The sequence below is a fragment of the Centrocercus urophasianus genome, unplaced genomic scaffold, assembly GCF_019232065.1.
Source record: "Centrocercus urophasianus isolate 14NV4802_14NV808 unplaced genomic scaffold, USGS_Curo_1.0 seq_19, whole genome shotgun sequence".
In the NCBI taxonomy this organism is placed as follows: domain Eukaryota; kingdom Metazoa; phylum Chordata; class Aves; order Galliformes; family Phasianidae; genus Centrocercus; species Centrocercus urophasianus.
In genome coordinates, this window is record NW_024884744.1 from 22,850,299 (window position 1) to 22,877,676 (window position 27,378).

The window sequence follows — 27,378 nt, forward strand, 5'->3', positions numbered from 1 at the left end:
ATAACAAACAGCAAAAGATCACAGAGCACAGCATCAAACAAGGACATGCCTTGAGGTCTAGTAAACTTAAATCCCATTTAGAGGTTATGCAAATGGTCCAGAACACTGCTTCTCAACTGATGGGACAGGAATAGTAGGCAAGAGAACAGACAAAGCACTAAAACGTCACAGGATGGTGAAAATTGCATTGCCAAATCCAGACAGCTTGGTCACTGCACATCAAACACCTCTGTGGCTCAGCGTCCTCTGTAAGCTAAATTCTATGGGTTTAACTGTGCAATCATTAAAAATATAGGGCTTCAGAAGTGGAACACAATAATATCATAAGTGAGTGAATCACAAGAAGTACTGAATTTGAATTAGTGACTGGTCAACTGAAAAAGCTGCAACATACTGGTCTGGAAGAAATCGCCAGTACCTTCCTGCAGGGCTGCAGAAAGACAGGACGTCTGGCTGATACTTTCATGGCAGGCAAGGTACAAGAGAATCCAGACAATCTGCTGAAGCAGGTAATCAGATAGATAACTTAATACAATTCAAGGAAGGACAATCGTGCATCTACTGGCGATCAGTAATGCAAAATACACTGTGATTAAGGCCTTGCTGGAGGAAATACGAAATAGAAATTACACTACAGAGTAGAAAGATTAGTGCATCAATGCAACACAGATGACATTTGGAAATGGGAAATACAAGAAAAAGCTACATTGCATGGTGCGAACCTTAGTTTTGGTCAACCTGGGTGCAGTACTGATTACACATTTTAAGACACTTTAAAGTGCAAAAAAAAGCAAGTCTCAGTACTGACTTACAGACCTGTAAATATAGGAGTACTAGGAGTTAAGCCTACCAAACCTAAAGTACAGGCAACTAGACAATATTTCTTGAAAGCCCAGTGATATAGATTCAGGATGCTTCTTGTCTATGAAAAGTATACATACACACACATACAGACAGATAGATTTATATATCTGTATACATCAATTAGCCTAGTGGAAGAATTTTTTGTTCTCTTAAAATCAGAGAACAGCAGACTTTGACTAAACACAACATGATTATTATTACTGGAGGAAGACGTGGATTGTTCTCTTTAAAAAAACTGCTGCAGCCACTGTCTAGCCTAATGCACTACAGCAAAAGTCAGGTAAGAACCGGAGAGGGCTCAGCACATCACAGGAGGAAGAGTCTGAAGCAGCTGCCATTCATCAGAAAGTAACTGCAGGACACCCTCATCCCTGCTGAGGCATCACAGAACATTTTATACAGAAAGTTTTTTATTGCAATTTTTTTATTGTTCATTAACTTTCTGGGGACAATTACAGCCTAAAAGCAACGCATCTTCCAACCAGCCAGAAGTATGAAACAGGCTGTGTTTGAAAAGGTGGACGTGAAGTTTGAAGGAAGCATAAGAGGATCTCTGTGAATACACTAAAGAGCAGCACTAGCTGGCAGTTCAGAGTATGTTTGTATGGGTAAAGCATACCATGAACAGAGCATTTATCCCAGAGGGCAAAGGCCTCTGCTCAGCAGCCCAATGCCACCAGGGGCAGCCAGAAGGCTACAAAGAGGCAGGATGGAGGCCAGCACTGGAGGATGTAGGTGGAGAAATCTGGCACCTCTTCTGCTATGCAGTTCAGCTCCCATGAACTGAAAGAAGGCACTTTGCCTCTGTGCTTTGCTTTCCTTACCTACAGAAGGGAGATTATCACCCCTATATCCAACAACAAACTCTAGCATTTATGAACATGAAGTCAATTAAGCAGCCTGTAAATTTAAATCCTACCTTTTTTAGAAATAATAATTAAAAAAACATACGCTGGTAACTTGTAGTGTCTCTGTTTTACACTTGCAGGACATCTCATAGCTTTCTTCCCCTACAGTGAGCTATTTCCCAGCTTTAATTTCTTAAGTACATAAAAAAAATCAATGAAGACGTGAGAGAAAAGCAGGAATAAGACTCCTGTCCCAGAAAGCTGGAAACCAACTCTGGATTTTTGGACTGGGAAGCATGCATATCCATCTACTGTAAATGTGAGTTCACCAGACTAGTTTAATTTCTTTAATTATAAGATGCATACAACAGCATTTTTACACATTCAAAGCATCTCTGTGTTAACTAGTCCACAGGAAGATATTTTAAAACCAGAGATTTCAGATGAAAACATCCAGTACAAAACGGAACAAGGCTTTTAGTGCTCTACTTGCATCCGAATAACTCAACACATATCATTTTCTAACACTGTACTGTATATACTCCCTCTCCTATTATTTAGAAGCATTAGGGCTGCTAACCTGTAAATGGCAGCTGCAGAGCCAGGCGATAAAAGTGCACTTAGAGTTATTTAAGCTCTACACGTAAGTAATTCAAGCTTTTAAATTATTAGAAAAAGCCCTAATTGTGAGAAAACTGAGAGGTTTTTTGTGCCATCAATATAACACCCTGTGAAAGAGAGATGCTATTTCTCCAACCTGCACCAAGCCCACCTTTGCACTGATAAAACCCTTCCATTACAGGAGTCCCCACAGCAGATCAGATCGGGCAGAGGCCCTTGCACAATACAGGGACAGTTTAAAATGGCCACAGCAGGACAGCTGCTCCCCACTCCTCACATAAAGAAATCCCAGCACGCAGACTCCTTTGCAGTGAAGTAATGCTTTCTAGAATGGGAATCACCTTCAGGTGTCAGCACCTGTGCAAAAGAGGGCCCAAGACCCATGGAATGGCTCCTACAAACTGCCATGTGCCTGCAGGCCCAGGCAGGGATCACCATTTTGCACTTGCTCTTTGTTTTCAAAGTCATTCCCTCACACGAAACCTGTAGCTGAGACGCTGGCTCTGGCGTGTCACACTAGGAACTGAGGCCACTGACACAGGATTGGCTTTTCTGGCTTTAACATGCTATGCTGTATGGTCTAAAACCCACCCAAAGGAAACCTGATTCAGTGTGGAACATCACCGTAATTCTTCTCTACCAGCTCAAAATTCTTATTCAACATCCCTGGGGTAACAGAACCGATGCCTGATACTTTCTGGTGGATATTTCAGAGTATTTTAATTATCGCTAGGAACTGAAAGTCTTATGAATAGGACCTGAATCAAGGAGCACCATAATACATAATTCAGCCAAGTGATAATCAGGTTTCTTCAGCACAAAACAAGGAAAATGACAGTGGTGACTGGGGAGGCATTGTCCATTCCTACCAATCTGCTTTACAGCATTAAAAATTCAAATATTATTGGATGAGGTGAGGTTCTGTCTAAGACAAAAGCACTGGGATCCTCTTCCAAAAGTAGCACGTGTTGGCCTCAAATTAATTCCTATGCAGCAAAGCTTTCTCTTTACACTTTGTCCCATCACCACATGCATTGATTTTCAACTCGGCTGGAAATGTCTTCTGCTTGCTGGGAATCTAATTTCAATTGGCACAAGTATGTACCCAGAAAACATTCCCTGTACCAAACTGATAGTAGATGCATCTTAAAAACCAAGATAGAGTAACTGCAACTCTTCAAATAATCGTTCCTTGATAGGACTAAAAATGATTTTGGCACAAAAACCATAGCCCCGCTGGCTACAGAGTAGCTTGCTGAGCCCACACTGTGGAGCAAAGTTTTTTGACAATTACAAAGACTTTTTTTAGAATACAACGTAATACAATGATTTATTCCAAAATGGTAGCACCAATTTAACAAAGAAATCAGCTAGAGATCCAGGGCACAGGTCCCAGACATCCTCCTCCACACTGGAAACCAAACCCCTTCCTGGCAGTTGCAGGGTACCAGACACCCCAGATGCTACACACACCACTTGTGCTTCTTGGAGCTGCAGCCAGCTCTCCCCAGCCCTTTGGAAAGGAGTCGGAAGGTCAGGGACTACATTTGGAAACTCTGGCTTGGACGATACAAGCGTTTAATTACGATGTTTCTTTTTTATTTGGATATTTGTGATATCCATCCAACTGGAATGAGAAGTAGTACCAGCCATGGCAGAAACTGTGACAGCCACGCCGTCCTGCAGGCGTGGCTGCTGCTCAGATTTATGCTTTGAAGTCAGTCTTTTTCCCTTCAGGCTTTCTGACGTTAAATGTATTTCTTCTGAATCAGCAGTTGTCTGCCTAGGCTCTGGCTAGAAATATAGGCTGCAGACTGAGCCTGGAACACATCAGCAATCTCTAGTTGCTCTCAACAACTGTGACTGCCAATGTGAGCTTGCAGAGGCATGGAAAAAAGGAGCTTTGTTTGCTGCTAGAGTCAGTGATAAGGAGACAAGTCCTGATTAGTAGCACATTCAAGCCTTGGCCACAGCATCCATCACACAGTCACTTACATTCCTGAGTTGACACAATCCCCAGGAAAAAAAAAAAAAAAAAAAAAAAAAAAAAAAAAAAAAGAAAAAAAACCAGCACCCTGCAGCATAAGCCAAGAAAGAAGGCAAACGTACTCTAGAAGGAAGCAAAAGACCTCAGAAAATACCACAGAAGCTTAAAATAAACTGGAGCCACAGAACAGTAGTAACAAATACCGGCAGCATCCAATGGCTTTGGAAACAGGAATTAAAACCTTTTTCCAAATATCAATCAGTACCACTGGTGTTACAAGAGCTTCTGTACAGCACTATCCTTAAGAGAGAAGTCTGGCTTCATTGATATCACATCTCCCCGAAACAGTAATGTTTATTCATATTTTAAAAATTCATTATTTTATCAACTGAGTCTCCAGACTGAGCTTTTAGTGATGTTTAAAAATCAGTGTATCTTTTGGAATTGGTTTCATCAAGTTGGCCTGAACGAATAACAAACATCAAAGAACGATAAGTGTATGCAACACTGACACTATCTCTCTATCTCTCTAATGTCAATTAGTTACCATAAAAAATTATGACCTGCTTTCAGATGCCAAAGTTATCCAATACATGAAAAACAGATAATTCACCACAGCTTTTGCACTATTACTTTACAGGATCTGAGCCCAGAAAGAAACACCACAAACAAAACTTATGCTAAAAGTTATCTTGTAAAGGTTGTTTTCCTAAACTAGCCTCCCAAACAAAAAACATTTCTTCCTATTAGCAATCAGTAAATCTAACTAAGGAACAGAAGTGCTGCAGATTAACACATTTAGTTTTGAAGAAAACATTCAGCACATACAAGCAAGCAGTGCACCAAGCTGATGGCTGGGTGTGGTTTTTTTTCGTGGTTCAGATCCCATGAGCTCCCAAGAGAATGTCCAAGTTGGGAAGACAAATCCTTGTCATGCAGGTATCACTGCAGCTTACTCTCCCCATCTCCTATGGAAATCAGTATTTTAAAGAGGTCTATGCACAAACAATTCCACTCTAGATAAGACACCTTTGGAAAATAACCTCCATGCCATGTTTAATGTATGTAGAAAGGGTGGGAAGTCTTCTCTGAAGACTCACATTCACTGAGAAACTTGGTTAGAGTAAATTAGTTGAAGATATTCCTCCAGTATGTTGGGACATCCACCTTCTTCCCAACACAGCCACTTACAGCTCTCCCCCCATGCATCCCAAAGGAAAGCATTGCATGGGGGCGCAGCTCAGCACTCAGCTCAACCCATGTGCCTTATGTCTGCTTCAAAAGCTCTATAATTACATGCACTGCCACACGTGAGGCTCACGTCAATGCCAAAACTTAGACCACAAACTGTCTAAACATGCTTAAGTGGAAATCACTTTAAAAAATATTCAATAACAACAAAAACAATGATAGGAAAAAGATGGGCTATGTAGAATATAATTGAAAGGAATATAAAAGGAAATAGTGATTTGCTTAGTCTCTTCTTTAAGGGACTCTTAAATAATGTGACACTACAACACAACAAGCGAAAGATAAGATCATTTTTGGTTTTTGTGCTTAGTTTTCAAATCACTGCAGGAAAAGAACAAGTTGAACATTAGCTTGACTTAGACAAAAATCAGAATAAATTAGCAGTGCAAGACTTGAAATGGATCAGGATGGGCCTAAAGAGAAGAGCACCTGGAGGGACAGAGCTCCAGGAAGTACTGCCAGGGGTTCAGAGCAACAAGGATAGGGAAAAGCCCAATGTCTGAGGCTCCTAGCAAGCCGTGCACCCAAGGCCAGGGCTGGCATTTTGTGCACACAGCTGGTGACCACTGCAAGATGGTAGGTACACGTATGGACCTGAGCTATGTTGCTTTTGGGAAGGGGAGAGGGAAGAGATTTGTCTTTTATGCAGCCCTTAGGAGGAGACTTCCAAGTGTGGGGTACCATGGCAGATTTTAGCATCTGCCATTGCCTCTGTTAGCTATTATGCTTAACCTTGAGCTTTGCGGTCTGCACATTTGGCTGTGGAATCTAAACTTGCTGTTGGGATGGTTTCCAGAGACTCTTAGTGCATGTTGCAGAATGTCTGTGAATCAGTTTCTTGCTCTAATAAAGAGAGGGTTACTGTATTTACTCACAGAATTATGGCCTGCAAAACCTTATGTGAATTCTTTTACATACCTGATTTCAACGGCACAGTGATCTCTTAACTTGGAAGCTCTTTGCAGCACACAGATGGGCAATCTGGTGCCTGCGCTGCAACCTGTCAGCAATGTGAATACCTCAAATGTTACAAAATAAAGACTGCTAATTCCTGTAACTATCAAAGGCACGGCTGATCTGTTGGCTGGCAACAATCAAATTACAGCTCCTAACGTTACATTCAGTGGAAATACCTATCTCAAATGAACATGAAGCAGCAGATGACTTCTTTTACTCCAAGTTATGATGGCTACCAGAAGCACCACAGAAGGATTAGATCACTGCAAGGGATGGAGTACTTGATTTAATGTCACAGGGCCACGGGATGGGTGGTGTTTGCAGCCAATTTATGTCATGAAACCTCAGAGTGGTTGCTATGTCATGGAAGTGCAGATGCCTGGCAGGAATGCTTTTGTTTTGTTCCATTCATTTTGTCTGACTGCCTAAAATTTCCTCTGAGCTCTAAACAGGATGTTTCAAAGGTGTCTGAGGGGGATATTCAGACTCGCAGAGCCCCATACGTCAGGCTTTTCCAGCCTGTTTTCCTATGTGCAGATCTAAACAGAAACCAGTTAGGACAGATTCTCTGTCTTGAAGCTCCCAGCAAGAGGTGTGGAATGAAAAAAGTTAAAATCTATTGAAGAAATTAAGCTACCACTAGTTTTCCCTTTTGCAGAGTGAAACTATCCTTCCCATGTTGTTTCAGCCCTCATCACCATCCAGACCCTAAAGCAGGCACAACTGGTACTGTGCTCCCCATACCACCTTCCTTCCTGCTTGACCCTTCCCTTTTGAAAGCTTCAGTGAAGGGACAGTCAAGATCTGGAGTCCTATAGGCACAGCCAGGACTGGCACTGGCTGTTCAGATACCAGGCTCTGACCTGCTTCTGCTACTCCCCACACCAGCCTAGCTCATCTGAACAGGAGGGCTGGTCCCAGGTGAGCTTGCAGCTCCTCACCTCACCAGACCCTGGCACACTGCATGTGCAGCTCTCAAAGAGCTGCAAAGTGTTCATACAGTCAACATCTGGCAGTGATTGCCAAAGTAAACACGGCACAGAAATATTTATAAAATGGATGAGGAACAATATGGATAATGTGGCATTATACTATAAACAGAGAGGCATATTAATCAAGGAACAATAAAGCTTTAAATTGTATTTTAGAGAAAATCACTTAAAACCAATGCAAAACAGCTCATGCAGAATGGTTGGCCCACTTCCCACTGACTGTTTGTTCCAGTTCTCCAGCTGTAAAATTAAGAAAACAAGTCTTGGGGGCATAATGAGGAAAAAACAGATGAAAAGCTACAGAGCTCCAGCACAGCTGTAATGGATACCATGCAAGTAGGTGGGCTGGAGAAGCCTATCCAAGTAATACAAAATTGTGTTTGTTCAGGAGGAAAGAATAGGAGAAGAATTTAAAGGTGGCCATCAGGCACACAAGTACAGACTCACTGGGGAAGTCAAAGGCACACCAGCTCCACGTTACCTTTAAAACTCTGCAGGAAAACACCCTGTGTTAGTGCTGTACACTATTAGTGCTCTTCCTTCCAGCCAGGCTGTGCCTGGCTTGGCATACTGAGCCTTTTGCAGCCTATAAACAAGGAACACATCTATGATGCCTATATACACATCAGGCCATGAACTTCTGAGATACTGCAAGATCTGGACTACCAAAGTGATCCTTGCGTGAAAGGCCACATCATTCACCTATGCTGTGTTTTTCTTAAATCAATTTGACAAACTTTTCCAAGTATTGCACAACATCAAACTGCAAAATGGCATCCCAGAACCTGCCAGTATGTGTTTGTCAAACCACCTGGCTAAGCCTTTTATTTCAGCGCGTATCTGGAACACATACAAACTGAGGAACCTTTCAGCGTAACAGAGCAAAGCTTCACAATATTTGTTGTTTCTTGGTGCAAAGAAGACAGGCTGTTACTGCTTATTGTCAGTTGCATTATATAAATACATACATATGAATGCAAATATATTCGGCCCACTGTGTCATTTGGCCAAACCGTAACTTCTGCCAGAACTGTTAGATTGATGCGACCACAGTCAGCCTCACTGAAGTCCACTGTAATTAAAATATATATCATAAGCATAAAGCGCTTGCAAAGACTGAAAGCAGAATTGTTAGTGCTCATATTTGAGGACACCAGGCTGCATGTTATGGTCAACACACTTGAGAGTTGGGTTTGCCAACCAGAGAGATCTAAATAGGCTCAGCAGGTAAACACCACGAGCTTCAGCAAATCCAAGTGCAAGGACTGCACCTGCGTTGTGGCAAACTCCCACTATCAGTATAACCTCAGAGGAGTAAGAATAAAGCACAGTCCTACCAAAAAGGACTTGGTGGTATTAATGGTTGGCAGCTGAACAAGAGCAAGCAATGTGCCCTCACAATCCAGAAAGCCAATCGTGTCCTGGGCTGCACCAAAAGAAGCATGGCCAGCAGGTCAGGGAGGTGGTCCTGCCCCTCTGCTCTGTTCTGAGGCCTCACCTGGAGCACTGCGTCCAGATGTGGAGTCCTCAGCACAGGAGAGACATGGAGCTGTTGGAGCACAGCCAGAGGAGGGCCACAGAAATGATGCCAGGGATGGAACAGCTCTCCTACAGGACAGGCTGGGAGAGCTGGGGCTGTGCAGATGGAGAAGAGAAGGCAGGGGGAGAGCTGAGGGCAGCTTGTCAGTATCTAAAGGGGAGCGACAGGAAAGAAGGGGACAGACTCTTTAGCAGAGTCTGTGATGATAAGACAATGGGAAAGGGCTTCAAACTAAAAGAGGAGATATTTAGATTGACTGCAAAGAGAAAGTTTTTTTACAATAAATGCAGTGAGGCACTGGCACAGATCGCCCAGAGAGTTGGTGGGTGCCCCATCCCTGGAGACAACCAAAGCCAGGTGGGATGGGGCTCTGAGCACCTGACGGAGCTGTGGGTGTCCTTGTGCACTGCAGGGGAGCTGGACTAGATAGTCGTTAAGAGTCCCTTCCAACTCAAAAGGTTCGGTGATGACTGGATTTCCTGATCATCAAAATAATTGAGAAGTGGGATTTCATTTCAGAGTAAGGACAAATTTGTTCTGCTTCCCCATATCCATTGCAGTGCTCCCCTCATTGACCCTGTTCCAGAACACTCACATTTTTCCCGTTGTCAAAAGCAGATGATGTCTGTTACTGCTGTTTGATACTATTTGTTACACTTCACAGTTTTTCTCAAGTCAACTAAACTCCAATCCCCTCATTCCTGAACGGAAATATCCATCCTAAGAGAATAAAAACCATTACAGAATCACAGAATTACCAAGGTTGGAAGAGACCTACAAGATCATCCAGTCCGACCATCCACCTACCACCAATAGTACTCACTAATCCATATCCCCCAACACAAAATCCAAACATTCATTGAACACCTTCAGGGTTGGTGACTCTACCACCTCCCTGTGCAGCCCATTCCAGTGCTTGACCACTCTTTCAGAAAAGCAGTATGTTCCTATTTTTATTTATTTATTTTTTAATGCTTCAGGAAAAGCAATATAGTTGTTGCTGAGGGAAAAGGAGTCTATCATGTGGAACTGAACTCAATCCTTTTAGTTCCACAGATGGACCCTATGTTCCCCATCCAAACTCCAGGTACCGCTTTTTAAGAGAGACTCTAGAGGCACAATGCATAAACTGGTGTCAAGCACCTGATTTCCACAGCAACGCCTAGAAGGAGCATATTGAGTCTGAAGTCACCAGCACCGCAGCGAGCTCACCTGTGTGGCACAGCCCAGGCGAGTGAAACAGGCTAGTGCCAACAGCAGGTCCCACCAAAGAGCTGGAGGCCAGCAGGAAAGGCAAGGCAACCAAGCAAAGGTCATCAAGATGCACATACTTCACAGCGTTGGCTTATCACCTCAGCAATCATGTGAGGGAACCTCGGCTCCGTGCGTGTTTACAGGCAGCCCAGGGTCATGCAGGAGAACCTGGTAGTGCCAACAGGCTGAACTGACTAGAGAAATGAGCACTCCAGCTGAAAAGCAGAAATACATGGAGTATTTGCAAAGAATGGAGAAGAGGACAGTAAGTACATTTCAGTGATCAAGGACTGAAAGGGTAAAGTGTGAGATATCAAAATATGGCAAAAAATGCTCTGCTGTATATGTAAAACGTCAGGGAAGCTGTCATGCTCCTAACAAAGATGAAAAATGCAGACAATCTGGATCCCAACTAAATAAATGTTTTACTTCAGTTTTAAATCAGGATGACAGTATAGGAGATGGAAGAACATAGAATCATTATAGAATCAAAGAATGATCTGGGTTGGAAGAGACCTTTAAAATCATCTAGTTCTGCTATAGGCAGGGACACCTCCCTCTAGACCAGGCTGCTCAAAGCTCCATCCAGCCTGGTCTTTAACCCCTTCAGGGAAGAGGCATTCATAACCTCATGAGACAACCCTCAGAGGAAAGGATTTCTCATACCTAGTCTAAATTTACCCTCTGCCAGTTTAAAACCATTTCCCCTCATTCTTTTACTACATGCCCTTACAAGAAGTCCCTCCCCAACATCTCAGAGCACTACTGAGCATGAGGATACTGAAGTCACACCACCTCAGGTAAAAGCAAAACTCCAAAAGTCTCAAGGCAACTATGCTGTGGGAGAATTAATATTTGGAACGTAACTTTAAAACCTAGATAAGTGCAGGTGAGCACCTGGAAGCCAGGACTCTGAACAACTCCATCAGATGCATTCTGATACTTTATTCCCCACTGGTATGGTATGTGGAGCTGGTCTTGTTCAGCCTGGAGAAAAGAAGGCTGCGGGGTGACTTCATCGCAGCTTTTCAGTACCTAAAAGGAGCCTATAAAAAGGAGGAGAGTGAATCCTTTGAAAGGGCAGATAACAGCAGCACAAGGGGAAATGGTTTGAAGTTGAGGGAGGGAAGATTTAGGTTGGATGTCAGGGGGAAGTTCTTTACAGAGAGAGTGGTGAGGTGCTGGAACAGCTGCCCAGAGAGGCTGTGGATGCCCCGTCCATCCCTGGAGGTGTTCAAGGCCAGGTTGTATGGGGCCCTGGGCAGCCTGGTCTAGTATTAAATGGGGAGGTTGGAGATTCATGATACTTGAGGTCCCTTCCAACCCTGGCCATTCTGTGATTCTATACCCATGCTTAGGACTGAGACCATGGGTGAGTTGGGCAACTGAAAGCTGTGAACTGACTTCAGGGGTGCCTGCAGAGCTGGAGCCTCTTTGGCAGTTGTGAACATGACAGAAGGAAGGGTTAACACAAGTATCAAAGGTAGACTCATGACAAGCAGAAGGTCTATTCCAACTGGAGCTAGACATCAACACTTTTTATGATGCCAAATATGGAATAACTGACCAAGATAGAAAAAAAATGAACAGGAAAACAGGAATTTAAAAATAGGTAAAGCTAGATTAAAAGGTGGAGATCTATAGCCAGCGCCGAAAGAATGACTATTGGATACTGGGCTAAAGTAAACATTATCAGAGGTCCTAAAATTTATCTTCACTAGAAATCTGGACACTGAAGCCAGGACTTCATGACATGAAGGTAGAAGATACTGCCAGTACAACAAAGCATCAGAACCTCAAACTGGATGATGTCAAAGACAGGAGACAGAGAATTAAGGTAGAAATTTAATACCAAGTTTAAATTAGAGATATATGGATTTATTTCTGCTACAAGGTGCAGTGTCATACGCTGGAAGTACCATCAACAGTAAAAACTGGAAAAATGAGCTCCAGAATGTTCCCAAAAGATCCAAAGAGATCCACAGAGCCGAAGAGCTTACACAGGAATGAAAAGCTCATCTTATAGAAGGAGACTGTAGAATGGCTTATCTAGTCTGTTAAAAAGTTAATTGTGAAAAAGGATGAGGCGATATATTATATATCCCTATATATCTATCTCTATCTCTCTGTCTGACTGAACTTACTCTGCCTTGACTGAACTTATTCTAGATTAACCCCTGACTCACTGAAACTGACTCGAGACAATGCGAGTCTTTACAGTCCTTGGCTTTGCAATCTACACCAGTTTTTGGAACAGGGACAAAGGTGTTTTAGCTCTAATCATATATGAGTCTGTCCCAAGATAACATGTTCTGTCTGCGAGAAACATTAGAGGACAGTGATTCAACAGAAATAATCACCCATGATAATGTCTGATGGGAAACTAAAAAAGCAGAAACCTTCAGGTCCAATTGTGATTCTGTCAAAGTCTATAGCCAACTTTGGCTAGGAGCAGAAAGTAGCTGTAGTCAGGATGCTATGGACAGATCACCACACTAAATGTTTTTCTTCTACAAATCATGTCAGCAAAGGTCTAAGGGTACTATATGCAAAAGTGGAAAAAGTTGAGTCAAATTTCCGGTACCAGACAATGAGTTTTCAGCTTGAAGCAAGCAGTGGAGATTCTTTTTTCAGGCCTTAAAAGCAAATATGAACTCCCCAAACAGAAGTTGAAATGGTACTTGATATTTAGAAAAATGCAAAAAGAATTTACAGTCTCACGAGTAAAAGGGTATTTGAATTACAGGCCGTGACATTGTAAAAGTTACATATAAAACTTCTCGTAAGAGCGAGGGTCCTGGCTTCTGATCAGTGCTCCAATTTGTGCCCTGTCACAGGCAGGGTAACCAACCTCACATCCCACTTAACCTAGGGGTAGAATGTTGCAAAAATATGCATGGAGTTAAGGAGCTGACTCTGGGATTGAAGTTGCTCTGTAAACAACCGAAGTGAATTTTCTAACAAAATGAAGTTACAATATCATTTCCACGTAAAATGCAGAAGTATACCCTAATGCTGGGGAAGTAGATAAGCTCAATATGGAGAGAAGCTGAATTAATTTTATAGTACTACATAGAAAAATACACAAAGGACATACTATCATACAAAAGAACTGTTCCTTATTGAATTTCTGCACACCCAAAGGATCCAGTGTGTGCAGACAATGCATCTAGGTATAACATTAGCATGCTATCCAAGAGGCACACCTTAAAACACGCTGAAATGGAGTACACTTCCACCAGGGCCATAATTTCACTAGAGAATCCGCCTTTACGGAAAAATCAATTTTTCACTTTCATAGCCACATTTTAGTATTGCAAGAGGTTTTCTGACAGCTTTCTGAATATTTTAAGTACAACTTCAAACATGACAGAGCAATAAATAGAACAGTTGACACTTACGAATACAACAACAAGAGAATCAGAGAGGACTTTTATTTTTTTAAGATGCACAATATACTGCGGCTCATCCTATGGGGCTGACTACCTGCTTTTCTTCATGGCTACTGGTTTTTTTTTTGTTTTTTTTTTTTCTTTCATTTTTTTAAGGCTGACTATTGCTAATTTTGTTCTTGATTGCTGTTAGGTGTTTTGGAGAAGAGAGAATAAAAGAAAGGAGCGGTGCGATGATTCCTGTTATTACATCTGGCACTCTCGAGACAGTTTGGCAACTCCTTTTAATTAAACAAGTGTTGCTTTTTAAAGCTGGAGTAATCTGAGGCTCTAACATGCAGCTGGGAAAGCAAACAGAAATTAGTTCAGCTGATAAGCAGATGCTGAAGATGGGTGGAGGGAGAAGATTAAGCAGGATCCCAGATGAATGCAGACGTGCAATTTGGTTGGAATGTCTGCGTGTGAGTGCGCAGGCCAACAGGGTGAGGGCTGCAGCTTTGCAAAAAGAGCACATTTCACAGGATGCCATTTGGTCACAAAGAAGAAGAGGCGATTTGGAAGGGTAATCTGATTTCTGACATGACAATGTTCTATGCCACATCATACGGGATGGCTGCCTGAATAAGGGACTTGTTTCACAGCTGCCAGCATCTGAGCCTGCTCCTGTAGAACAGAACAGCTCTCCCAGTTGAAATCAGGTAAGCGGCAGGAAAATCCATCCCTTCAGTGCAATAGATCTCCAAAGGCAGGGAGCTACGAAGGCGGGAATCAGGAATAAAATATCCATTATGCTCTCAACAGAAGGAAACAATGGAGATCAGATACGATTGGAGAGAAAGCTTAGAAAAGAAAGTTCTTATCTGTTCTCTGTCTAACCTGCTAAAATTAAGCATACAAACAACGTGCACTGGGAAGGAGGGGGATCTAACAAAGTATTTGCTTAGGCTTGCTCCGGGGTTAAAGCCTGGAAGGCAAAGGCACAAACACAGGCCTTGTGCTCCCCACAAGTCACCACAGCCAGCTCTGCCTGATGTGTGCATGTGTCCTGCTAGGATGAGCACAGCATGCTCCTGGACCCTTAATGAAGTACTATTTCTTAACTGACTATCACGTAACTATAACGACCCCAAGTGCTGCCAATGTGAGCAAGCCTGAGCATGGAGGAGCTCAGGCTTGGCCTCAGCCTCTTGCTGCTGTCTGTGCTCAGCACTGGGCCTTGGCGAGTTCTGCTGCCAGGAGAGCCGGCCAGATGTGAGACAGAGCTGGCAGTGAGGGCTGGGGGGTTTCCTTACACTCTGCCAGACTGTATGAACTGGAATCTTTCAAAGCGAGAGAGAAGACTGCGTCTGGAGGATGTTGGAATGAGATCTGTGATTGGCACCGAAGGCCTGAAAAGCATTAGTAGAGAATTAGGCTTAAATAGAATTATTATGATCAAATGTGCTCGTATGTGTGACGAGGCCCTTCCAGGCAGCAGTGCCCAAGGAAGGCGGGGGTCAGCCCAGCCCTGGTGAGCCTTTGCCCAAGCCAAGCAACAGCCCAGTGCTGCTGTGGCTCAGGAGAGCTGTGAAGCCAGCTGCAGGCACCTGCAGGGCCAGACCGAGCTGTGCTGCATGGGGATGTTAGTGGCCTCATTCCCGTCCTGAGCCACAGCTGAATGTGTTCTTCTCTGCTTATAAAAATGCCAACGTCTAAATCACGAGGCACTGAGCTAATGCCAGAAAGTCAGTATTGAACTTTTAAACTCACGAGCAATATCGAGGAAATATTAATAAAGAACAGAGAGCAACAGTTGAAAGCTAGGCAGCCCAAATAAGAGCCTTGCCTTCCACAGCGCTCCTGTGCTCTCCCCATGTCCGGGTCCCCTACGGCCCACGTCCCCTTTGGGCAGCTCCAGCACCTGCTGGGAGCCTGCTGACATTTCAAAACAGACTGGGATCACAAAGTGCCCAAGAGTTACATGGAAAAATAAGAGATTTTGAATGCTCCATGGATCCCTGTTACCTAGAAGTTGTGAATAAAGATAATTGTATTGAGTCTCTTGTGAGAAAAACCTTGAAAATAAATAAAGAAAGAAGAATCCAAGCTGATATCCTGACCTCTAAGAAAGGCTGAGGAGCAGAGAGATCTCAGAAAATTGAAACTATTCTGATATTTATTCCAATAGCACAAAAACAAACAAACAAACAAACAAACAAAAAAAAAACCAAAAACCCAAAACATCTAGCATGAGGAAATACACTAAATTTTAAACATTTCAAAGCATTTATAGTGTTTTACATCAAAGCTGTTTACAAATTGTCATCTTTCAAAATTGAATCCTTTTTTTATTTCACTAAGTCTGAATGTTCAATTTCTCAGTCGGAAGTACTCATCAGGAAGACGTGATACAATCTGCTAAATCTCAAGAGTGCTAAGATATGAAGGGTCTTTAGCAGTGGTAACAGGTAATTAGGTTTGTTATGATTTCCTATATATCCTGCAGCAGAAAATCTGATTTTTCTCTTGGCACGTGGCCATGCCTGCTTGCCTTCAAAGATGGACTGTTCTAAATTTTAAGATAAATATGATTTAAAGTTGGAGGTAATTTGATTTTAACAGAGCATATTATTCCGATGTGTGTTCCTCATTAGATATACCAATTAATTTTTTTTGCTAATGTACTACTGTATACAAAACTCACGTGACTTTTCTGATGCATACTCAAAAGATGATAGCCCTGGTGGCAGGTACTTAGCTGGTGTTAACCAAGATGACAGATGCCTGAGGGATGCATTAAGACCTCGGCACATTCACAGCCATAGATATTTTTGACACAGTGTAGTAAAAGAAAGATTTGGGTTTGAAAAAGTAGCAAATTTAGCTGATTGTTTTCTCGTTATTAATATTTCTCACTACTACCCATGAGAAGTTACGAGAAACAAGGTGTGTAGGAGTTCTCTCAGGAATTCTCATCTAGAATCAGGTAAAGGAGAGCGGTTCAAAAAAAGGAAGGGATGTGCTAGAGGCTCCGCTTTTACCCACAGCAGGAGAAAATACAAACCCTTTGTAATACTGTGGAGACTGTTCAACACTGAATTAGATCTAACCTATGGATCTAAAAAATGCCTTTGGTGTTTAATTTCTCCAGCTTCTCTGGGGAGCTCATCTGAAACCCTTATTAGTCAGCTCAAAGATGATGTATTTAATTAAACAGAAATGTAGCCTCCCCCATAGCCTTGATAATTTTAGACAGTACTCAAAACATACAAATCCCCATACAAATACAATTAATCCACAGATGCACAGGCACGAAGGGAACAAATCATTTCATGCCTTAAGAAACTGAACACCGCAGCTCTCGAGAAACCCCTAACCACATGCAACTCCCCACTTCCTGGGATTTATTCCTAACAACATTTTACAAGCCATCACATCAAACAGGAAACAAAGATGACTGCAGCCACGTAGCTGTTTTACTCAGCACACAGCTGTTTCATCACCTATGCCATACTAAAAGTATCTGACCAAATCTCACATTGAGAGAGAGCCTTGTTAATTTGTATGCACAGTTTGGATAGACAATTCCTGTTGCTTATTTCAAAACAATTATTTTCCTTTGATAAGCTATAGCATTCATGCCTCCAAATCTAACATATTCATTAACAATAAGCCAAATAAAATATCACTCCTAGTGCACTGTGACATTAATTTGTTGTTAATTTCATCATATTTGTATACCTTTTTCCTAACAAAGATATTCAAGTAATCATTAAAGGATCATCCTCAACTTACGACAACTAGCTTTCCATAGCACTGAGTGACACGTGCGCATTACCTCTGCCTGGTGAAGAATTTAAAGAAGAATGTTAAGATGGTACTTCCAAGGAAAAGGTGTGAGCCTGCAAGTAATTCATCAATTATTGTATTGTCACACACCATCTGAAAGTTTAGCAGTCACACATTTGAAGATGGACGTTTTAAGATGTTAACACTGGGCAATTTTCTACAAATTTGCTTCAGGACAACTCGCCTTAGCTCTTAATATCTTAACACCATCCTTCCATTCTAAGGCAAAAAGCCTTCCATTCTAAGGCAGCGGTGTTAAAGTGGTCTATCTGTAACACAGTTAAGATAACCGTGAATCATACGAGACCCCAGGAGAAAACAGATCACACATCTACTTATTTTGCAAATCGAAAGTGCACAGACACGCTGTTGCAGGCAGCTGCAAGCTTACCCTACCATGCTTCACACCAACTCGGGCAGACACTACTGGAGTTTAACGTGCCTGTGAGTGCACATTGCTAAGCCTTGCTGAGGGCTGCCATCAGCTATCACAGCATCACTAGTGCAACAACAGTGTGGCAACAGGGAGATAAAGCTCCCAGCTGCTTCCCAAGGGAAGCAGACATGCCCTGGATCTCCATCTTTGAAACCATGCCTCTCAGTGCTTACTCCTTGCCCTTGCAGACGCTTTGCCGGCAGACCTGCCTGAGCAGCTGGTGTACAACAGCCACCCTGATCACAGAATCAGAGAATCAGCAAGGTTGGAAAAGACCTCCAAGACCATCCGGTCCAACTGTCCAGCTACTACCACAGTACTTCCCCACTGAACACGTCCCTTAGTTCAAGACCTAAATGATGTTTGGCTTGCAACTCAGAGAAGGGCACAGACATGTCCCCATCACTCCCACAAATGAAAAAGGCCAGTCCCAAAGAAGAGATTAGCAGGGGAAAGCCTTCTATCTCAGAAGTTCACTCATGAGCACATACCTAAGCTTTTATCTAGTTTCAAATGGCTGTGACCAGTATAGAAAGGGGATAAGGCCCTTCCAGTAGTAGCCATGAAAAAGTAAGCCTCGCTAAAAATCAATGCGCGTATCTGCAAAAATGGGAAAAGAAGCCCTAAGAAAAGATATTTCTACTGCAGTGTCCAAGCCTTCATTGTAACATGAGCGGACAAATAAAGTAGGATTCCATTTTTTAATAGACTTCAATTACAATATTAAGATAGTATGTACAATAGATAAGTCTGTCCAACAAGAATACATACAAAAGTAAGAGACTGATTACATGAAATAAAACTGGTGATGGATTACAGTGCAATCACCAATACCAGCATTGTAAAGGGTTTGAAATCAACCACTGGATTTTTAACAAGACGCAGAGAGTTTGCACATGGCTAGCCACAAGGACTGTACTTTACATAAATACTTTACAAATGGTGACACAGTAATTACAGTTCTGGGAAATGGCTACTATCTATCTGCTTTGCATTTCACAGGCTAAATAGAAATTTCATGCATATTGAACACACTTGTGTTAGTTCAATTCATTTTTTCAATATCCTTTTATCAGGTAAGAATAATATAGATTCTGAATTGCTATTCATGTTATATCACGAGTTACATTTTTAATAAAAGGAGACTTTACTTGAAGTATATGCAGTATTTGCATAAACCGTGGAGAAAATTGTCCTCTAGGAATTTATAATTTGCTTGTTTTTTACATTTTTTCTGATATATTCCGTAGATGGATGGGTTTTTAGTCTACTTATATAGATACAAAAACATTTTCTGCGATTGCATGTTTGTTCCTTTAGAGAGCAGACTTCTTTAGACTTCACAGTATATTGTCATATACTTTGCAAACAGGTTTGTGATTTATCTGCAGTTTAAAATTTTCATTTCAATTCCTCTTTGAGGTGGTACATTTCCAATTTCTGTTCTGATGCAGATTATGCAAATTTTCTTGACAAAGAGCATTCAGCTGACGGCACCTTCTGCATTAAATCCAAAGGACTGTGTATTTCTACTCTCATGGATGGCTACTGATTACTCATTTTGAGGGGACTAATAGGGAGATTCCCACTGGGCATTCCCCGTTGATGCATTTGAGTATGATACTGAAGCACTGTTATGTCCCCCTCAGTGTAATGCATCTGATTCATTTACCGACAAGCTGCCAAGATCTGCTAAGATGCCACAGGACCTCAGGATACAATTAAAGCCCTTTTTTTGATTAAGCTCCTTTCAGTTCATGATATCCATGTGGGCTTCACCTCAAGTCAACCAAAACGTTAAAGCAGTCTGGAGACAGGCAGCACGCTCCTGTTCTGCTGGGTAGGGCTGCACCCCCAGCAGTCACTGGGGATGGGATTCATTCGCCCTCAATCCCTGCTTTCAGGGCAGGTCCTGTGGAAGGGTCACAGATTTGTCACATACCTACCAGATCTCCTTGTGCAAACTATTATTTTCCACACAGTGGGCTTGTAGATCTACAGTCCCTGAGGTTTTACTAAGAAAAAAAAAAAAAACAACAAAAACAAACTCTCAGTGAATCTAAGCAGTTGGTCACTTTCAAAAGTAATCCTTTTCAGAATGTAATTTGAATATTCCCGGGACTATCATACAAGCCCTTTTTATGATGAGTGATAGAAATGTTCCAACATGGCTACAGTTGTGCTGAACTGCTGCAATGGGATTCTGTACTGAAACTGACGTGGGACAGCATTGCAGTTTTGACAGTGTGCTCTATTATCAATAGCTGTTTTGAGATGCTGCCATGGGCTCTGTAAATGATATAAATCAGGATATGAGCAAAAGAGCATTACTTTGCCATGTCTCTTCAACCTGAAACATCGTCATTTTCTGTATTTTGGCCCAGGCAAGAACTCACTTTTGCAGCAATTTTGCAGGCAGCTTCTCTGGCTGGAGCTTCTGTGATGCTGCCCCGCAAAGCAAGCATATGGGCAGCAGAAACTGACCTTTCAGATGTTGCTCAAATTGTTACCTCTTCAAGCCAAAGGAAAAACTCCCAGTCATGACTGCTGAGTCAAGTTTTAGGGCAAAATTTCATTTTTAGGGCAAATTTAATTTTTAAATTTATTAAATTTATTTACTGCCTTTACTCCTTCTGCTGATTTCTATTACATCTTGAAATCAAATAGATGTGTAAGACCTCTCTGTATGGCACACCAAGCTAATTAGATGGCTTTAAAATCTGACTTATTTTCAAGCAGAAAAATATTCAAGGTTGATTCTGTATTTTCCCCTTCTATACTGAAAATCTACACAAATATCCCCTTCAAATGAATGCTTACCTAATTGCAGAAGTTACCAAATGTTTCTGTTTTGGACAATGATACCTTTCCAATACATATATTTTTTTCTTGTAGAATGAAAGCTACATTTCCCCATCAGCTCTATTGTTGTCACTCTGTAAGAGATTTATCCTGAGCGAGTTTATCTCTGAGTGCTGTGCCCCTCCTGGCACGTTCAGGTTAGTGCAAATGTTCTTTGTGCTGGCTTCAGTTGCAACAGCGTACAGCATGTGCTGCAGCAGTATACATATTTAAACAAGCTGTTCCTTTACAAGCACATGTTCAAAAGATTTTATCTAATCAAATTTTAAATAGGAAATTACTTGTCTGACTTCACATCAGAAGGCTATTCCTCTCCCTGCTGCTCCAGATTGGATTATTAGGACCTCTCTGCTGAACGGTCAGCAGCATGCCTGAGTTGCCAGTCTTAATTCTGGGCTATAAATATCAGATAATGATCTATTACTTGGCAGCTTCAATACTGCAATGGCAAACTCTCCCTAATTTCTTTCATTTGAGACGAATGCCAAACAGTTTTGAAAGCTGAGAATTTCTAAGGTTCTCTGTGTGAATAATGGATAAGCCTTAGGCATAGACGATATGAAATTTCACCCCCAAAGCAACTGATTTCAGTGCACTACTTTCTAGGGATTCGAAGGACATTTCAGTCCTCATCCCGATATAATCCTAGGTATCCTTGAATTAACTGCTATCTGTGGACAACAGTTCAACGGTAAATGGGCTATAACTGGGATTCTGAGAATGTTTGATTGATTTTTGCAGCTAAATTGAATGGTTTGATATCAGACTACTGCATTTTACCCCTTCTGGGGAACGCTGCTACCGAGATAGCACACTTGTGTATGTTCTGCATGAGCAAATCATGCATAGATCAAAAATACAGATAACCTCAGAACACACTAAAATAGAAACATTAAATTTTAAAGGTTTAAATCTTGCTCAACAACATTAATTTGTTATCTTGACAGAAGCGTATATATAGAAGATGAACAGACTCTAATGTGATGCAAGATACCTCACATACCCCCCAAAATCCTCTAAATTTCAAAATAGTATTTAATAAAATTCAAAATTTGGTTGGCTCCTTATGTCACTTTATTTCAGAAATATGTTCAAGTTGGCTTGACAAACTGCTGGAAATTCAGAGAAGAACAAGCACACATAGGGGGGCTGAGAGACTGATTAAAGAAAGACTCAACAATGCTAGAACAACTGCATAGAACCCTAAGGACAAGAAGACAAGGGCTGAAATCTCTAATTGTGACATTAAGGAATATTAACTAGAGATAGAAACGTAATTCAGGAAAGAGAAAAGCTTCTGAAAAGAATATGCATGAGGGACAATTAACTGAGGGAAATGGAGAAACTAGACCAAAAGCATTATAAGAGGCGCTGTAAGATACTGTTTCCAGCTGGCTTTTCCATCACTGACAACTACACCAAAAAGTCGTTAGTAACCCATAGTCTAGAGCAGGCGTGTCCAACCCATGGCCTGTAGCTGCTTGTCGCCCAGCCCATCCTGCAGGCATCCCCCGCCCCACACCACCAGGGCAGCAGCTCTTCCCCACTGAGTGGCCTGGCTCTGGGCACACATCCATCACTCAGCAGCTACCAAACACTGGAAGGAAGTTTAGAAAGTTGGGATAGACGAGCTGTGATTTTGTGATTGTGTGTGTGATTAGCATGGAGCTGAAATCAGGATACGGGGAGGTCGCAGAGCAGTGCTGACTCAAGTTATGGCAAATAATTGCATGCATTTTGATACATTGGCTGAACGCAGTCCTGCAAACAGCAAAAAACATGCACTCTTGTTTTCCATGTTGATAAAGGAATCTGAGAATAACGTTCAAGATTCCTGAAAAATTCATATAACGTTTTTGGTATATTTTCAACTCAATTTTCAGTCGACACAAATACAGCACCTACAAATTTTCAAATGAAACGTATAGAGTTGCAATTCAACCAAAAAAAAATTATCCTGTCTCTTCACCAGGCTTTTATAAGAATTCTTACAAGAGAAAAACATCCCTCGCTTCACAATCACATCTTATGTCATCAGTTTTTGGTAGTGTGTACATTTGTAAGCAACTACTTTCAAGGATGAAGCACAGGACAAGTAAAATTTCATCAGAAATCTCTGACAGACACCTTGAGAGCACACTAAGAATTCCAACCACTGCCATCAAACCAGGGCAATTCATCATTTCCACAAAAACAAGGTCAAAAGACCCAGTAGTTTTACAGGCTTTTAAAAATGTTTTAATTACACACACACACACAAAATAAGTTTTGTTACTTATTTACACTAACCACATTATATGTTTCATGGGGGCTGCTCTGAAAATAATGCCTCCTATTTTATGATATAAGCCCATGATGTCAGAGGCAGATGTTGGTAGATGGCAGCAGAGGCTGAACATTCCCACAAATATTCTGTTACATTTTGCAGCTGTGCAACAGGTGGCAGAAAAAGGGCAGTCTGACTGAACAGCATCTGATGTGAAAGTGTGTATGAAGCAAAGGTGTGTCACTGAACTCCCTCGTGGAAAAAATAGCACCCACTGACATTCATCGACACCTGCTGAACGTTTACAGAGAGCAAATAGTAGATGTGAGCACAGTGAGGGCTGGGTGGTGTGTTTCATCAGTAGTGACAGCAGCAGTGGGTCATTTTTGCTGGGGCAGATTTGTATGAGTGTGGCATGCAGCTCTTTGTCACTGTTGGTGAAATGCACAGCTGATGGTGGTGACTATCTTGCTCTGTCAAACAGTGTTACTATGCTCTTTGTATCTGTTGCAGTTCCAATTGAATAGGAGGCATTACTTTCTGTGCAATCTATGTACAAGCAACAATTTCTTTTCACTCCATGTAGCCCAGGCAAGCCAAGAGGTTGGACACCCATGATTTACAGGCTTTACCTTGTTTGCCCAGAATCACACTCCAGGATGTTGTATACAAACTAAGTTTCTAACTTCACTGTTCTGCAATGCATACTCAGTTCCTGGGCTTAAGGTTGGCAGATGGCATTACAGTCTCCTTGAATCTGCACAAAGCCCAGATATTCCTCTGAAAGATGTCAGCTGTCCTGCCCATCCTGAAAAGTGTTAAATTTCAAGGAAATGCTGCTTAACTACTCCAAGGACAGACAGGCAGAAAATAAATACCCTTAAATCCACGAGACTGGAGACCACTAAGGGATAAATCAGATGCAAAATCACCTACTGAGGAACAATGTTTCTAATCTTTGAGCTCTTTTCGAGGAAGGTATTTAATGATGTGCAAGAACTTCAGCTGGTTTAAGTTACTATAAGTACCTTGATCTCAAGTCAGGCAGATCTAGCCCTATAAATCCACAATCCAGTTCATATGTTACATACTTCAGCTTGAAGTTCTGTTCTTCTTACACTAAATTGAATATAGAGAGCACAGCACTTTCAAACTGAATTAAACTATACTTTCTTTCAGGGTATTCAGCTGGTACATTGTGATGGCATATCTGTTGGCTTCAGGCACCACAGCACTCTAAGGTGTATTATTAAACCTTAAAATGGACAATCAGGAATAGAAAACCTCTAAATGTAGACCTGATGCATTCCAGGCATTTTCTCTTGGAAAGCAAAGACAAAATACCCCCAAGACACATTAGTCTAAAGACAGGGAGGGAGGAAAAAACTAAGCAAAGCTATTCTTTTCCTCTTTTAAAGGAGCAGCAACCTCTTAGCTTTGCTCATGAATCATGCAACGAGGCAAGGTGGCAGCAGGGAGAAACAGAACCTCTTCATTCCTCAGTGACTTTCAGTTCTGCTACCACTGTCAAACACCTTTGTTCTTTGCCTTTCACATGTACGCAATGAGAGATGACAGGCTTTTTGAGTGACTTTAAGGTTGTGGTAAATTGTAACCTTACCTTAACTAACCGGGAATAATCTGCCTTTGGAATAAAACGAGGTCATAGGTTTGCCTTTACTGTCCACCTTTCTTGGAGAAAAGTGATGTTTTTTAAGCTCCAGAGATCCTCATGTTATTTCTCAAACACATTGCTTCTCACAGCTAGGGCTCTGGATATTACTAAAACCCTGAAATGAAGTCTGATAAATACCTCAAAACAAGGAGCAAGGTTTTAACCGCACAGCCGCTCACTTCGCGCAGGTCCTCAGGCTCCTGCTTCTGCTGATGAGGAGGAAAGGCCTGGCAGGCATAACGCCTGGTGCTGCACTGATGCTGCCGTCACTTAGCTGTTATCAGCTGAGCATTCCCTTGTGTGGGATGAAGACTAACTTGCAGGCGAAAAGCATTTTCCTTAGGCTTGCAGGATTTGCGCCTTTTTTTTTTTTTTTTTTTTTTTTTTACTTATAGCATAATGGAATTAACATTTTAAACGGTGCTGCCATTAAGTTATATGAGTTATCTATTTTGAAGTAATTTGAAGGACCTTTCCTTGTTAACTCCTCTTAATTAATTTTGACTTTATGGCATTTTGGGAGCAAACTGGCTTAGCCTTCACATTTATCCCATCAGTACTTGGCATGACAGGATATTACAGCTCTTAAATGAATTTCTTGTCAGGAGGATCTAAATCACATCACTGAGGAGACTTAACTGAGGAGGGTAGTTTTCACTTCCCAGTTAGCTTGGCCTTTAATCTCTGGTGCCACACTGATGCTTGCAGACGACTGCCACAGGGGTAGGCATGACCTGCATGGGGTCAAAGTCTCTGACTGAAGACTGCTCTCTATCTGCAGCAGTAAGGGTGCTCTGCTTCATGTGATCAGAAAGGCTATTTTTCTCGGGAGCTTATCTTTCTCATAGTGCTAGTCACAGAATCACTCAGGTTGGAAAAGACCTTTAAGATCAAGTCCAACCACAACCTGACCACACTACCCTACCTCTAACAGCCCTCCGCTAAATCACGTCCCTGAGCACCACATCCAAATGGTTTTAAACACATCCAGAAATGGTGACTCAACCACCTCCCTGGGGAGCCCATCCCAGTGCTTAACAACCATTTCTGAAAATAAGTTTTTCCTGATATGCAACCTAAACTTATCCTGGAGCAACTTGAGGCCATTTCCCCTTGCCATGTCACCTATGAGAAGAGACCAACCCCTCTCGCTGCAATCACCTTTCAGATATTGGAAGAGAGCAATGGGGACTCCCCTCAGCCTCCTCTTCCCCAGACTAAACAGCCCCAGTTCCTTCAGTCTCTCCCTATAGGGTACATTCTCCAAGCCACATACCAAATCATCTCTCTTCATTCATGCTCTTCACAGCTTGCCTATGCTGTTCCAGTTTGGGGCTGCTCAGTACTGTGATGTTTCCGTTTGTAAAAGTTGATTTTATGAGAAATACCCGTGAGCAGCAATTCAGTGGAAAATTGCATCTCTGAGTTTCCAGTTTAGGGTTGTTTTCAAATCACATCTCAGAAGAGTACGCACACATCCATTTGCTGCCATGGAAAGTAACCAGACAAAATTCTGCTGTCCAAGTCAGCAAAAAGTGTTGAACTGTAGCAACTTCATTCACTGGATACAGATCACTGGCAATATTTTTAATAGGTTGGTAAAAGCCCGTTACCCATCAATGATCTACAGCACAGTCTCTGATGACTGGTTACACAGAACTACAGTAAACAGGTAAGCCCCGAACATCTTTATCTTGATCTCTCTAATGTTTAATTTCTCCATATGGAATAGAGCAATGGAAGAACTAAAATGTTGTTACCTTTTAATTTTGCCTATGAACTGCTGAAATGATCAAAAATCTGCTGTGATTTACACATCCCAAAACACATTTTTGTCTCTTTGAAGGTGCCAAAGGCAGTACCGAAGGTGTTCCCAGTCACAGAGCTGACACACAGCCCGTCATTCCTCTAGCTGGCATTCTGATTATCAATAAAAAAAAAAACTGCTACAGGGGAAATGTTTATCTCACAAAGTGATTTATACACCTTGGCAAAAACTCCTGTCTTGCATGGACCCAAGCTCACCATGGTTCTAGGAGTAAAAATCCGAAGGAACAGAATTCCCTTTCAAATACAGCTCAAACTATTATGTAAGTGTTGAGGATGAATTAAGAATGATTATACTTTTCTTCTCATATGCATTTCAGTTTAAATGATACCGTGCAATGAAGGAGGCTAAAATGACACACAATACTTCATCTCAGCCAGTAGATTATAAAATTTTTAAGAAAGAATTGGGATAGAGAAGTGGGGAAACCTTTTTCTCCCCTCCAAATGCTCTCTCATCCTATCCCCATCTCTAAACTCCTCTCTCTGCTGCATTATCGTCCTATTTGCATAGGATAGAGCAGCTCAGAATGTCAGTGCCACCCACAGAAATGCTAAGCAAAGTCTGCCCAATAGGTAACTGCGACAGCACCACAAGTTCGAAGCAACTCATCTCATCCCCAGATTCTATCCACTTCCATCAGCACCAACTGAAACCCACACTTTTTACACTGACTATCCATACTACTTTGGTCATCCTTGTTCCCACGCCTCTTTCCAAACTATGCCTTTGTCTCGCTCCAATTCATAGGAGGGAGAGGAGGTTCTTTTATTATCT

At 41.9% G+C, this 27,378-nt stretch overlaps 1 protein-coding gene across 3 annotated transcripts in view; it reads right to left on the reverse strand.

Moving 5' to 3' along the window:
* LOC122161356 (glypican-5-like) overlaps positions 1-27,378 on the reverse strand; it is a 363,065-nt gene that overhangs the window by 57,184 nt on the left and 278,503 nt on the right. The window lies entirely within an intron of this gene.